Source organism: Podarcis cretensis (assembly GCF_951804945.1).
Source record: "Podarcis cretensis genome assembly, chromosome: 3".
In the NCBI taxonomy this organism is placed as follows: Eukaryota; Metazoa; Chordata; class Lepidosauria; order Squamata; family Lacertidae; genus Podarcis; species Podarcis cretensis.
The window spans coordinates 14331642-14346495 of record NC_137172.1 but is presented as its reverse complement, the minus strand read 5'-3'; the positions used below and the strand labels follow the sequence as shown (position 1 = coordinate 14346495).

The window sequence follows — 14854 nt, the reverse complement described above, 5'->3', positions numbered from 1 at the left end:
AGGGAATAGCCTGATATTGCGCAGTGATTGGTAGGAAGCAGTATCTTGCAATTGTTGGTACAGTTTTGTATTTCAGAAAATGTTGGAATGAACAGTGCAGTGGTTTAGTAAATATAAATAATTTCAATCAGTTGCCAAGGTGCTTGACGCATTTTAATGCTTTGTCTAAGTTCAAGATGGAGGGAGCCAATATTCTGTAATTTCTCAGGACATGTTTCTGTTTGTTTTTAATTTTTGCTTTTCAAATCTTGCTTTGCGCATTTTTATACTTTGCGATTTCAAAGGAACAGAAGAGGAAACGGATAGCAGTAGCACTATGTAAGTCTTGGCACATTTGTAATTTATTATTATGTTGTTGTTGTTGTTGTTTTATTAAGTTTATATACTGCTCTTCATCCAAAGAACATGTTTAAGAACATAATAATGTAGTTTTCACAAGGTCAGACCATTGTAAAGTGAGTATTGTACCACTGACTGGAACTCACATTCCACTGTTTCCGATTACTTTTTCCTCATCCTAATGTGAGACTGAATGAATCTGGAACTTTCTGCGTGCAAATAATGTTCTTTATCACTGAGCTATGGATCAGTTTATATCTCCCTGTATGAGTAAATGGGATCACTTGGTAACAGCTACACAAATTAAGAATAGGGCTTCATTTTATAATTGCTTGGAGTGAGCTCTATATGAGGAGAGGGAAAGAAGTGTCTTTGTTGGGACTGAAATGCCCCTCTCAATAAGGTATTCCTTTATGAAGGGATGTGGGCAGTGCATTAATATGTGAAGCTGTGTGGTAGAAATGCAACTGTTCAATTAAATTAGAATGCATTTAGGGTGCTGTTTCCAAATGTATTCAGGAACCCACTAAATATGGCCATACCTTCCAACATTTCACAGATGAAAACAGGAGCGTGCTTCTAACATCCCAGTTCTAACTCAGTGACCCTAGTCGTTGCTCTACCATTGCCCATCTGTCAAATGCTCCTTGTACCAGCTAGTCTGCTTTAGCCTATCCTCCACTGAACGAGACCCAAAATGTGGCATCTGACAATGCAACCATGGGCAAAATGACAGGCAGCACGTTGCATGCTTACTATCAGTGCTCATTAATAATTATAATTAATAATTATTGCATGTGAACTAGAGAAGAGGTGCATCATTGCACAGTCCACTTTTGATACTGGGTCTGAAGTGTGCACAGAGGTAGGTGGAACTCTGAAGAATGCAAACCTGAGTACCTCATGCTAGCAAAATGCTGAAATGTGGGGATAGGGGATACTGCAATTTATGGGGATACTGCAATTTCCTTTAGAAATAAATAAAGCTCCCCTTTGCCCTTCTATTATCTACCACCACCGCTCCTTTAGAACCCCCTTTTGTGGGGCTGACAGGGCTGTTTGTACCATACCACCTGCAACCCACAGCCCTCAGGTGTTGAGATGGATGCATCCCATTCACCAGCTTCTTAGGTGGTGCCAGTCCAGCCAGCTTCTTTAAGCAGAAAGGGGGGGGGGCACCGTGCCACATGCCTCAGGCGGCAAATTGTCTTGGGTCTACTCTGTGAGCAAGGCACCCTCCAAGGCAAAAACAAAAATGGGCGGAATAAGGGGCAAGGATTGGTCAAGGTTTATCACGGATAATCCTTCATAAATAAGGAAAGGGGAAGCGCTTTAACGGTTGTGGGTTGTTGTGTTTCCAGCATGTGTTGGGGGTGCTTGTGGTTTGGTCAGCGCTGCTCAACTTGAGGGAAATTTCTTGGGCCCGAGACTGAGGGTCTTTTTCCACGCAGGCGCAGACGGCCTTGCGCGCGTTTGTGTGGACCCTTTCGGCAATAGCCGAGCACGGCCAGAACACCAGCAGCAAAAGCCTCTCTTCGCCAACCCCGCCGAGACTTCGACGGAAGACGCAGCCAGCAGGCCCTTCCCCACCTGGAGAGAGGCTCTGAGGCGGCAAGCGCCGCCAGCTGCCCCGGCCAGCCAGGTGTCTCTCCCCGCTGTCCGGAGGGCTGGCTGGGAAGGAGGCGCCACAATTTATGGCACCGCATTGAGCGTCCGCTGGCTCCTTCGTCCTCCCTCAGCCTCCTTCTGGCGCTCCCACACGCAGCAGCGGCGGAGGCAGCAAGCAGCTCCGCCCTCCTCTTGCCCGGCAGCGCGCGCGCCAGGCTCGGAGGCCGCCGGTGCCTTGGCAATCTCGGCGCCTTGGCTGAAGGCAGGTGCGGGAAAGGGAAAGGAGCCCGGCTCTCCTTGGCTCTCCACAGCCCAGGCGCCGGCGGCGCACCCGCCTTCCCCCCGGGGAAAGAGAAGGAAGGAGGGGAAAGGAAGCGTCGTGCGTCTCCGTGCGCTTCGCGGTGTGTGCGTTTTGGAGAGCGGTGGCGCGCGCCTGTCTTTGGCCGAAAGTATCCCGGGGAAAGGGGTGGGGATCTATCGAGCCTGCGGCCGGGGGAAAAAAGGATGCATGATGCGAGAGGGTGGACGGGATTCCTCCTCCAGCAGGTCTGGGGAAACGAAGGCGAATCGCCAGAACAGAAAGCATCTGGCTCCGCGCGCTGCTGGTGCCTCTGCTTGGCCGGAGCTCTCCAAGGTCCCGCGCATCGCTTTCTCAGCTCTGCTTCACGAGACGCTTTTTAACTGCAAGCCTCCGACCCGCAAGCGGAGACCTTCCGCGCGCAAAACACACGCTCCCCAAGAGTGTGGATGTGCGCTGGATGCGACACACGCCGAGCATGGAGCCTGGGTGTTGTTGTGCTTTATGCATGCAAAGCATGTGCTCTGCCCCTGAGCTGTGGCCCTCCTCGCAAAATAAAAGGGGCTCTCGTCTTTTGCATGTTAGGTAGGGCCCATCCTCTGACCAGCAGGAGTTCTCAATGGGCCCAGCTAACCAGAGATCCTTGGAACCGGAGACGCCAAGAATCCAAACCCGCATGCAAACCGTGCGCTCTGCCTGTAAACCCTTCCTGGAAATGTGGGTGTGCTCAGTGAAAAATGCTAAAGGAAAGGGGGCCAAGCAATGAATATGTATCTGTGTTGTGATGCGAGGTGGGGGTGGGATAGTTCATTAATTACAGGAAACAGCTTCTTGAATGAGAGCTAATGAATTTGAAAGAGGATAACCTGTGTGCGAGCTGGAGGGATTTTTTTACTTGACCCAATGTTTCACGGTTGCGATGGGAGGTGGAGGGGGGGAACAGAATTGCAGAGCAAAGCTGCAGGAAGGGGTTCATTTGTATAGATGCAGGTGTGTGCCAGGGAGAGAGAGAAAGAATCGCATGGAAGGGCTGTGGGGGTTTTGTGTGGCAGAGTAAGCAAAGGGGAGAGAATGCATCGATTTCGGGTGTTACAAAGAACTGCGGAAGGAACTGATTGTCTGCCTCACTCCCATTAGTGAAAAGAGGCTCTGTATGGAGAGAGAGAGAGAGCCTTCCATCCACAGCAGTGAGCATCATAAGAGACATTTGGATAAGGAGTTGACTGTGCAAAAAAATAAAAGAGAGGAGGCAACCAAGGGTGTGATCATATCTACGACATGAGGTGTCATGATGGTGAGGCATGAGTGAGCAGGAACTGGCATTGGGGGGGGGAGAATGAGCACCCCCAAGGAGTATGTGGAAAGTGTGTTGTGTTGTTGGGTGGGTAAACTGCAGAGGTGATAAAGTGCATGTGAGAGAGGAATTGTGTACACAAGGCGACAGTGTGTCGTCATTAAATGTGCAACTTATTGCAGCCGCCGTTGTGATGGGTGAACACAAGGGATTACTGCAAGTGTAAGAAACAGAAGGGGATTTTTAAATTTTTTTGGGGGGTGGGGGGTCTCCCTGTGCCTTACTAAGTCTGAAATGCATTTGCTGCAAGTGATGAGGAAAGTGTGTGTATGTGTGCTTGTGGATTTGCATTTCTGTGTCTACAGGTTTGGAGATGAAAGGTGAACACCTGAAGAGAGCTGCTATGTGTGTTAAGTGGGTGGGGGGGGGGCTGTTGCTGAGGCCACTGTGAGAAGTTGATCATCTGTGCGCCCAATGGCATATACGGTATGCATAGACAGGGAATGGAAATCTCCCAGAGATATTATGTTTTCCAAAAGTTCCTGGAGCCGCAGCCATCCAGTCTGTGGCTTGGAGGAGAGTTTTTGTTTCTCTCTTGTCCGCATTTCATATAATCTTTAGAGAACGGCTATTGGCAGGGGTGGTGAAGATGCAAATCCCAAAAAAAAGGAGAGATGGATGAGCTGTAGCTATGGATAGGTAATTGTATGATTTAAGAGTTAAAATGCTCTCAGAAAGGAGTCTCCTTTAGTCTGTGGTTGTGAGGTTATGTGGTTAATATTAGTAATTTTTTTTTTTTTGGGGGGGGGAATCATGTCTGTCCATCTCAAGGGGAAAGGCTATTGCTGGATTGACCACACATATGGGAAGGGTAGGAGCTGTGCCAGTGGGGAGGAAAAAGTGACCAGCTGCGTTGCTGGAAGACTGGACAAGGCTCTATGTGCTTGTCTGAACACACAAAATAGACCTAAGAGCCAGGAGTGAATAGCAGAGTCGTCCCTACAAGTGTCAGCAGGAGAGAGACATTGAGCTAAGGAGATCCCTCTTCAACATCCTTCTTAGATGAAATTGATGGCAGCCCCTTTCCTTCTTCTCTTCCTCTCTCCCCCTCCCACCCCACTCTCTCTGTGCTGCCCCCTCCTCATGCATGCATATATATAATGCCAAAACAGCAGCAAATAAAAAATAAATAAATAGCCACTTGCTTATTTATTATGGCTGATACAATGATAAACAGCACCGACTGTCTAGTCATTTGCAAAACAAGTGAAGCAGATATATATAATGGAAGATGGACTGCTGATTTAACAGGCATGCTTTTAAAGTGGGCTCTCAGACCTTTTAAATATATAAAGAAAGAGAGAGAGAAATTAAAACCTTTTTGTCCTTTCCCCCCTCCATTTAATAAGGTGGGGATACAGTGTTGCACCGCTCATCAATAAATGCAACGCCCTCCTCTAAGGAAAAAAAAAATACCTGATCGGGGTTTTAAAAAATTAAAATCACGTTTTGGTCACAGGTGCCCCCAACTGAGCTATTAAAACAAGGGCGGAGGAGCGGGGGGGGGGGTTGAAGAAGGGAAGGAGACTTAAAGCAAGGGAGACTGATATGACAATAAATCCTTAATAAATAGCAGGTCATTTTGGCACATACAGTCTTGGCAGCGTCCTGCTGTTATAAGTGTCCATAGGATTTTCTCCGGGTGCGGGCAAGACCTGGAGAGCACACGAATGGTAGACTAAAATAAATAAAAAAACGGGGAGCTCGGGGTGGAGGTGTTGGGGGGGGGACACACAAAAACAACCTTTGCTGCAACCAAAGAGAGCAGCGCTTTAGTTCAAAAGCGAAATCCTTAACACCTCCATTATTTGTATTTATTTATGGTTACTTAGCGCCCCCTCCCCCATTTTCGTATATCCCTACCTACTTATTTCCTAGCATCGAATCCTTTCTTTGGCTACTAAGGGGGAAAACACGGGATTATTTTCCTTTTTTCCTCTACCAAGGAAGGCTGCAGATACATACATAGATATATACATACGGATAAAATCCAAAATAAGGCACCAACAAGGCTAAGAGCAGTTTCTTCTAACCCATTAGGTAGGCAAAGGGGAGGCAATAGGGAGAACACCCCCCCAAGCTCTCTCGAACGGATCTCCATCAAAAACGTCCCAAAATGCCAACCTTTCGTCAAACCACCTTGCCAGCTTCCCACCCGCTCCCCGAAACGCTCCTTATTCCCATTGCCCCATCTCCTTCCAACGTAGGTGTACTGGGAGGAAGGAAGGTGGCTGGGGGGGGGGGGGTAAGGTAGGGGTAAGGAGAGAGACATGCAAGAAGAGGATCGATTCCCACCCTCCCCTCTCCCCCCCCATCCGCGAGTCTCCAAAACGCCAGCGAGACCTGCCTCCCCTCCCTCCCTTTCTCTCCCCCCCTACCCCACCCCCGATCGCGAATAAATCACCATCGGCAGCCTTTCAACTTCCTAACGAGCCACCATCGCGCCGAGATCGTCTACCTCTTGCTTCCCCCCCCCCAAAAAAAAAAAAAAAAATTGAGGAAAACGCCGCACGCCAAGCCGGAGCGCCTTCTCGCGCCTTCTCCTGCCGCCTCGACGGACCAGAGCGTCCCTAACCCGGGTCCTTAACGCCCGCAGCCTCCCCGATCTCCTCCGCTGCCGCCGCCACCTGTCCCCTCCCCAAGCCAGCTATTTACCTGCACGGCTGTTCCTTTCCGCTCGCAAGGACGGCTCTCGAGGCATGTGTTGGCCAAAGAGAATTTCCCTTAGGTTCCTTTTCTCTCTCTCTCTCTCTCTCCCTTTCCTTCTCTTCTTCCTTCCTCCCTTCCCTCCTCTCCCTCCCCTGAATAAGGCAGGATCGGCGGGGGTGGGGGGGGGGAGAGAGAGAGAAAGAGACGAAGCAGGGGGTAGAAAGGGAGGGGGGTCTTAAAAAAAAAAAAGTGCCGTCCGTTGCCTTTTCAGCAGCGTCAGGCTCCGGCTTCTCTCTATCTCGCAGAACCGGGGAGGAGAGGCAAGCGAAAAGGAGGGCTGGCGGGGGCCCACGTGACCGCCTGGTTGCTGTCTGTCTGCAAGAGGAGGGAGGAGCCGTCCTCTCTGCAGCATCGTGGACAGTAGCCGCTCCCTCCTTCCTTCCCTCCCTCCCTCCCTCTTTCCACGGCAGCCTCCATCTCTCCATCACAGCCAGGCTGGAGCAAAAGGGGAGAGACAGGTCCGCGCTTCATCTTCTGCGGGGTGGGGGGTGGGGGGTCTTGGGAGCGGGGGACGCAGGGTAGAACGAAATGCAATTTATAGATTGGATCCAAAACAGCCCCTTTGTTCCTTTTTCCCCCCTTTCTCTTTTTTGCACCAAATTCTGATCTTCTCTTCAAAGCCGGTGACGTGATCGTGCTTTCTAACACGCCCCCTCCCCGAGCATTTTCCACAGCAGGGATCCTGTATATAGAGATGTGTCCTGCTGCTGCAGGCCCCCCCCCCCCCGAAAATGGAAACCTCGTGGAGCTTTGCCTAGCGGTCGGTGGGTAGCAGAAGATGGGAACTGAGGAGGCAGCCCCCCCCCCAATATTCCCCGCCTTCAGACCGGGTTTCCACAAGAGGCACGCAGGCACGCACCCTCCCGTTACACACACAGCCCTATTGTATTTATGTATGGATCAAGGCAAACATGCAACTTTATTTACAGAAAGAAAAGATGAAGACGCAAAGTGGACCTTCTTTACGAGGGATGTTGAATGTTCCAGCACGTGCTCAGACAGCATTTGTATTTGTGTTTGTGTGTGTGTGTGTGTGTGTGTGAGAGAGAGAGAGAGAGAGAGAGAGAAGTTTCCCTGCAACTCAATGGATTAATGTTATAGATGGAACCACCTTCTCTTGTGTCTTCTGCCAGGAGAATCAGTAGAAAGCCAAGTGAGAGATGAGAATAAGAAGAGCTCTGCTGTAAAGTCTACCAAAAGGTAAAGGAACCCCTGAACATTAGGTCCATTCACAACCGACTCTGGGGTTGCAGCACTCATCTCGCTTTATTGGCCGAGGGAGCTTCCGGGTCATGTGGCCAGCATGACTAAGCCGCTTCTGGCAAACCAGAGCAGCACACAGAAACGCCGTTTACCTTCCCGCCGGAGTGGTACCTATTTATCTACTTGCACTTTGACGCAGGAGCAGGGACCGAGCAACGGGAGCTCACCCCGTCGCGGGGATTTGAACCACCGACCTTCTGATCGGCAAGTCCTAGGCTCTGTGGTTTAACCCACAGCGCTACCTGCATCCCCAAAGTCTACCTAGTTCACCCTTATCACCAGTCAGACAGATAGCTTTGAGGACCTCTGACAAGAGAGACATGAAGGCACCAGTAATCTTCCGTCGCCTGCCTCCAAAATCTGGTACTTCGAGAAGTATACTGCCTCTGAATGTGATGGTTCTATCAGTGGCGTAGCGTGGGGGGTGCAGGGGGCCCCGGCCGCACCGGGCGCAACATCTGGCGGTTAGGGTTAGGGGTAGGGTTAGGGGGCGCAAATCCACGGGTTAGGGGGCGCAAATTACTTGCCTTGCCCCGGGTGCTGACAACCCATGCTACACCACTGGGTTCTATTGAACTAGCATGGCTAACAGCCTATCAGCTATGAATATGCCTCATTTTAAAACCCAGCTAATGGCTGGGGTGCTTGTCAGCTTTTGATGTGCAAAGGATCCTGCCTTAGGACTAGCCCTTTGGCTGCATCTTCTGGTCTCTCCTCTGCCATTGTGAGTCTTCAAAATGTTTTGTCCCCCATAAAGCCCAAAGAACTTTTTTCCAGCAAAATAATTCCAAAGCAGAAATTAATCAACCTTTGCCATGTTCAGGTGGGGTCTGTATGCCTGTATGTTAAGTCAGGCTAGCCATTCTGACAGCTGGATCTTCCTTGTTTTATGTTGTCAGGCTGGGATGGGATATTCTAGCACCGGATTTGAAAACTTAACTCTATGCTACCACATATATACACTGGCAGAACAGTGAACTGCAAGCTCTGATGCACAAAACTCTTTACTCAGCCCACTTCCAACTGGATGCCTGCAAGATTCAGCAACTCAAATAAGCACATAATTTGAAAAGACTGACTTGGAAAAATTGGACTCCAATTTTTGTGGCGATGCCTTTGCCAGGTCTCAAAGGAAGACAGTTGAGTCCAATCACTTTGAAAATTCGGTTTCATACGTGAAATCCAAATTCATAGAGTGAAATCAGGGGTTTGCCTCAATACAGTGGTACCTCGGGTTACATACACTTCAGGTTACATACGCTTCAGGTTACATACGCTTAAGGTTACAGACTCCGCTAACTCAGAAATAGTGCTTCAGGTTAAGAACTTTGCTTCAGGATGAGAACAGAAATTGTGCTCCGGCGGCACAGCAGCAGCGGGAGGCCCCATTAGCTAAAGTGGTGCTTCAGGTTAAGAACAGATCTCCGGAACGAATTAAGTACTTAACCCGAGGTACCACTGTACTATTTTTCCATGTTTGCACACATACCAATCTGCATTTTAGCAGTAATGCAGTTTAGCGGTTCTTGAAACACCATATTGGTACTCTGCTTGTGTCTAAATTGTGCTCCTTGATCTGGGCTGGAGTCTTCAACTACAAAGACATGCAGTGTCCTGAGCTAGCGCACCTTGCCTAGACAGATCGTACCACTCCTTTCCTCTGCTGTGCTTTTAAACTAGCACTGCACCTTTGATCTGAAAATCAGATATGAGAGCTTGGACTGATTTTGTCAACATGGCTCAGTGGCGGAACACATGCATTGGAGGATAAGGCTCTCAGTGGCTACACTACTAACCCTGATGAATGTGTTCTACCTCAACTGTCAGAGGCAGTATTCTTCTGAATACTGGTGGCTGGGAAGTTCTGGAGAGAAGAGTGTTGTGCTCAGGTCCTTCTTTTTTATATATATATAATTTTTTATTAGTTTTTCAACATATCATTTTCAACAATAATTAAACATACTTTTACATCTTATACAATTTTTTGACTTCCATCAATCACATCTGAAAATTTTCCAATCTATTCACTTAATTTACATTTCTTATTTTCACTATTACTTTTAAATCTCATAACTAATATCTCTTTTCTTTCTCTTCTTTGCAATATTTCATATATTTCTCCTTACAAAACTTCTTGTAGTCCTACTAGCGTAATTTGTTGATTACAGTTGCTCTTCAAATAATTTGTATATTTCTTCCAATCTTCTGTAAATCCCTGGTCCCGCAGGTTTCAAATCCTTCCTATCATTTTATCCAATTCTGCATAGTCCATTAATTTTATCTGCCATTCTTCTTTCGTCGGTATTTCTTCTTGCTTCCATTCCTGAGCCAAAAATACTCTTGCCGCTGTTGTTGCATATAGTGCTCAGATCCTTCTTGGATGCTTCCCCTAGGCATATGATTGGCCACTGGACTAGATGGGCCACTGGCCTGATCCAGTGGGCTCTTCTTATGTTCTTGTACAGAAGGCCACAGGTTCAATCCCTGGTATATGCAGGTACGACTGGGAATGCTCCAGTCAGAGTAGGCTACACTGAGCAAGATCGACCTGTGGTCTGACTTGGTATAAGGAAGCTCATTGTGTTTCTGTATTCTTACCATCTTCTTGTGCAAACAGTCCTAGAAGGATTTGCCCACAATTTCGACACACTTTGCTTCCAGCATGCCAACTTCTGAGCATAGGCATGAAATGGAAATGGAAATACTCCAGTAACATTTTGAAATAAAACATTAATCAAGGACAACATTACTCTGTTCCATTAATTTATTTGTGTTTAGATGGAGGAGAGGAGGAAGAGGAAACAGCTGGGGCTCACAAAGACTCTGCCTGAGATTCTTGAAAGCTTACACCAGTCTGGATTTATTGTACTGCTCTAGAGCAGTGTTTCCCAACCTTGGGCCTCCAGCTGTTTTTGAACTACAACTCCCATCATCCCCGACTAGCAAGACCAGTGGCAAGGGATGATGGGAATTGTAGTCCAAAACAGCTGGAGGCCCAAGGCTGGGAAACACTGCTCTAGAGGAACCATTCTTATGGCTCGGCAAAGTGAGGGGCACCAACCTTTTTTTGAATCAGTGGGCACACCTGTGATTGTTGAGGAAGTGCCATGGGCACCAGCCACAAAATGGCTGCCTTGGGGGCATGGAACAACACAAAGTGGCTGCCACCGGGGCTGGATTTAGGTTTGATGAGGCCCTAAGCTACTGAAGGTGTTAGGGCCCTTTATATGTCCAGCTGCCCTTTGTCAACAACAAATTGTGGCTGTTTTTTGTGTTGGATATATGCTATATAGTAATTTATGGACCTAATAGGTATCTAAAGCCATTTGCACATAACAAAATATGGATTTTATCAAATTGTTGAACTGGAATAGAATTAAGAAGTATATTAATAGTGAAATAATTATTAAGCTCTAACTGTATGTAGGTTTTATTTTATTTGTTTTTTATCTTATATTTAGTAATGTCCATCCAATTTTTTTCCCTTTAATTTTTTTTGGGGGCCCCCAAGAGAGTGGGGCCCTCAGCTATAGCTTGTTTAGCTTATACGTAAATCTGGCACTGGTTGCGACATCTGAAAGAGCAGGAAAAGAGATGGAATTACAAAATGTGACGGAAAGGCACCTATACTTTTGCACTCACTTTCGGAGAGAAGCTCTTTTCACCTCTCTGCTCAGAACAGATGGGAGTGTGGGTGTCCAGTCCTGACAACAAATTAAATGTGGCCCTGTTTAAGGGTGACATTTACTGTAGGAAATGATGGACCACCGCAAACAGGAACTAAGCAGGAATAGCAAGCAGCCTCTCATGCGATATGGATTTCTGAGGGGATATTTATTGAGACCTAAGGCAGGCCTCATAAGAGGTACTGGTGGGCACACCTGTTGTTGAACCCTGTTCCTTCCCCTCCTCCCCCTCCCCTCCCCCTCCCCCTCCCCTGCTTTCAGTTGTGTTTTGCATACACAATCAGTCTTGCTAAGCTGGAATAAGTAGATGGATTTCCTCAATTTTTCACTGAGGGCCTATAGGGATATTGCCCAATAGTAAATGATAAATCCATATCCTAAAGAGTCGGTTCCATAAAGGACTGATGGGAAAGTCAATGGAAGTTTTCTCAACGGCCTTGTGCAATGCTTCAGAAGATGCAACGGGAAAGTGATATGGTTATGATCACTGATGAACCAGCAACAGTCGACATTCAAAGATATACATGCACCCCCTTCACTCATTTATGGAGCCAACTAGGCAGCTAGTTATGGGTGGAATCGTATCAGTAACGCCAACACAATGTGTCTTTTCCTAATGGTCAAGCACCTCAGTAATTTATCTTTGCAATGACAACAAATAAAGTGATACATTGCTCTTAGCTCTAATTCCTTCCCGGTCTCTAACTGTGACAATATCTTACCTGCAACATGTTGAAGGACACAATCCTTGCTTTGGGTGCAAGATGTCCTGGTACCCAGACAAGCTTGTGTGCTAGGCTGTGCTACTTTCCTAGAAAAAGAGGTGCTGGAACTCTCCATGAACGCCCTCCTTGTTCTCTTAGAATGGCAACGGCGCCCACCTGGGAGGTGCTGGAACTGAGTTTCGGTGAGTTCTGGTTGAAAAAAAAGCCCTGGTGCTGGGTTTATAGGTGGGTCTTTATCTGGTGGAAGATTATATGAAAGGTCTGTGCCTGAAAGCATGGAGAGCTGCTGCTAGCTAGAATAGACTATGTAGGGCTAAGTAAAGGTAAAGGTACCCCTGACCATTAGGTCCAGTCATGGACGACTCTGGGGTTGCGCGCTCAACTTGCTCTATAGGCCGAGGGAGCCGGCGTTTGTCCGCAGACAGCTTCTGGGTCATGTGGCCAGCATGACTAAGCTGCTTCTGGTGAACCAGAGTAGTGCACAGAAACACAGTTTACCTTCCCGCCGGAGTGGTACCTATTTATCTACTTGCACTTTGACATGCTTTCAAACTGCTAGGTGGGCAGGAGCTGGGACCAAACAACGGGAGCTCACCCCGTCGTGGGGATTCAAACTGCCAACCTTCTGATCAGCAAGTCCTAGGCTCTGTGGTTTAGACCACAGCGCCACCTGCATCACTCTATGTAGGGCTAGATGGACCAAAAACTGTGGCCTTCCTATGTTTCTTAACCATTGGTCCCTGAAAATGGGAGAAGGGAGAAGGATTCAGACTACCGAGTAGAAACTTAGCATCAGCCAACTCCACCCAATGTTTCATTTTCTACTGTGGGTCATCCAACAGAAAGGAAAGAAGAGGAAATCACCAGCCTATTTAGCCACAATTCTGTACCCACACACATGAAAAACAAGACGCAGAGAGGCACCTGTGGCCCTAGGAGTTATAAACCCCTTTTGTCCTCCCCCACTGCTTCCTCTGAGTCTGCTGCCACTGTTCAAGCGTGTAAGGTAGGCTAGTCTCAAAACTAACTAAGGCTGTAGTAAGTGGCACTGAATACAGCAGGACTCATAAGCATGCATAAGATCGCAAAATGAGGCTGAAACTCAAAGACTCCAGCTGTAACAGTGCATGTTTTAAAGAGAAGCAAGGCCTGCTGCATTCAGTGGGGTTTACGCCTTAGTATGCATGCATAGGATATCAGCCTGACACTTTTCAATGTATCAGTTATAAACAATTAAATGTGTAAACTTTCCTCAAAAATTAAAAACCCTTCTCCAGGTCATGTCTCCTTCCTTAACAAGCCCAGTACTATATATATTTATATTGCAAATCTTGACAACCACAATTCCCCCCCCCTCCAGTGTCTGCTGGGGAGTAACTGTTTCAGAATTCCATTTCACTAACAATTGTGCTTGGGCTGTAGTGCCATTTTTAAACAACCATTCATTGTGACAAGTAGCCTTGGGTTGCACAGTAATTGAAATTGTGGTGCTGGTTGTCAACGCTAAAAATGCAAGATTCAAGGAGTGGATTTCTTTCCCTCCCCCCAACACTGTCTTTGCCTTTCTAAGAGCTCATACTGATTGTCAGGGGTTCAGCAAATTATTGCTGCGGGCAGATGAACACATGGATTTTCCTGATGTTTGCAGATTTTAGGACGCTGAAATTATGCAAATGGCTCACAGTTTGCCCAAAGAGCAAATTAGCACAGTGCACCTGTGGCAACTGGTATGTATGCATTGCAACTGAAGTGTGAACATTCAGAACATTTTACCTCATTAACACTCCAGGAGTGGCTGCATCTTATTGCTTTATTGTTGCAATCTTTGTAACTGCTTCCTGCGGCCATTTTGCATCAGTTTGTGTAACACAGGATCTTATGCCAAGCCTTTGGGAAGCCTCCACTGAGCTCCCTGGGCATCTGAGTACCTTTGGCACTAAGAATGCTTGACCAGGTAAGGATATTGTGTGCCCAGAATTTGTCCAGATTTTACAATAGCCCAGTGACTCAAATGCTATCCCTGGATGTGTTGGGAGTGGCTGCTCATGGCATATTAATTAATAGACAAATGATATAAAACAAAATGATACAAAATTGCAACATCCTATTCAGGGCCTGGGGTCTAAAGACACATGGTTGTGGTATCCTCTTGAATCACCCCCCCATTCTGCTATTCAAAGGGGACTTTCTGGTGCAGCATCCAAAACAACATGTCTTGTGTGTTCAGAGATGTCTTAGGCACCCATAAGGAACTCTTGGGGTTCAAGATGATTAAGAAGAAGACAAACCAGTGCACAGTAAATTAAAATTGGTGCTTCGAGATCTTCTACAGTGGTACCTTGGGTTAAGAACTTAATTCGTTCTGCAGGTCCGTTCTTAACCTGAAACTGTTCTTAACCTGAGGTGCCACTTTAGCTAACGGGGCTTCCTGCTGCCGCCATGCCGCCACCACTTGATTTCTGTTCTCATCCTGAAGCAAAGTTCTTAACCTGAGGTACTATTTCTGGGTTAGCAGAGTCTGTAACCTGAAGCATCGGTAACCTGAAGCGTCGGTAACCTGAGGTACCACTGTACTTGGCTTCTTTTTGAAAAGGAACCTAGCTCAGTAATAGAAAATCCGCTTTGCATGCAGAAGGTCCCAGGTTTGATTTCCAACATTTCTAGGCTGCAGAGGGAAAGAACCTGTATAAAACTATGGAGAGGTGCTTCTAGTCAGTGTAGACAATATTGAGGTAGATGGTTTTGACTCAGTATAATGCCGCTTCCTGCGTTCCTATGAAAAACAGCATAAACATTTTTTTCATTGTCTCTACAGCGTACAGTGGTACCTCGGGTTACAAACTTAATTCATTCCAGAGGTCTGTTCTTAACC

The 14854-nt window shown here is 47.2% G+C and overlaps 1 protein-coding gene across 29 annotated transcripts in view; it reads right to left on the bottom strand.

Annotated features, from left to right (window-relative positions):
* The window catches only part of NRXN1 (neurexin 1), a 1023765-nt gene extending 1017202 nt beyond the window's left edge, over positions 1 to 6563 (bottom strand). For 17 of the 29 annotated variants that reach the window (XM_079968418.1, XM_079968429.1, XM_079968424.1 and 14 more), the window contains exon 1: positions 6255 to 6563. The gene's annotated coding sequence lies outside the window, so the exon portion shown is untranslated. The remainder of the gene's footprint in view (positions 1 to 6254) is intronic. The other 12 variants (XM_079968430.1, XM_079968448.1, XM_079968433.1 and 9 more) reach the window with 1 other exon arrangement.
* Between the last annotated feature and the right edge of the window lie 8291 nt (positions 6564 to 14854).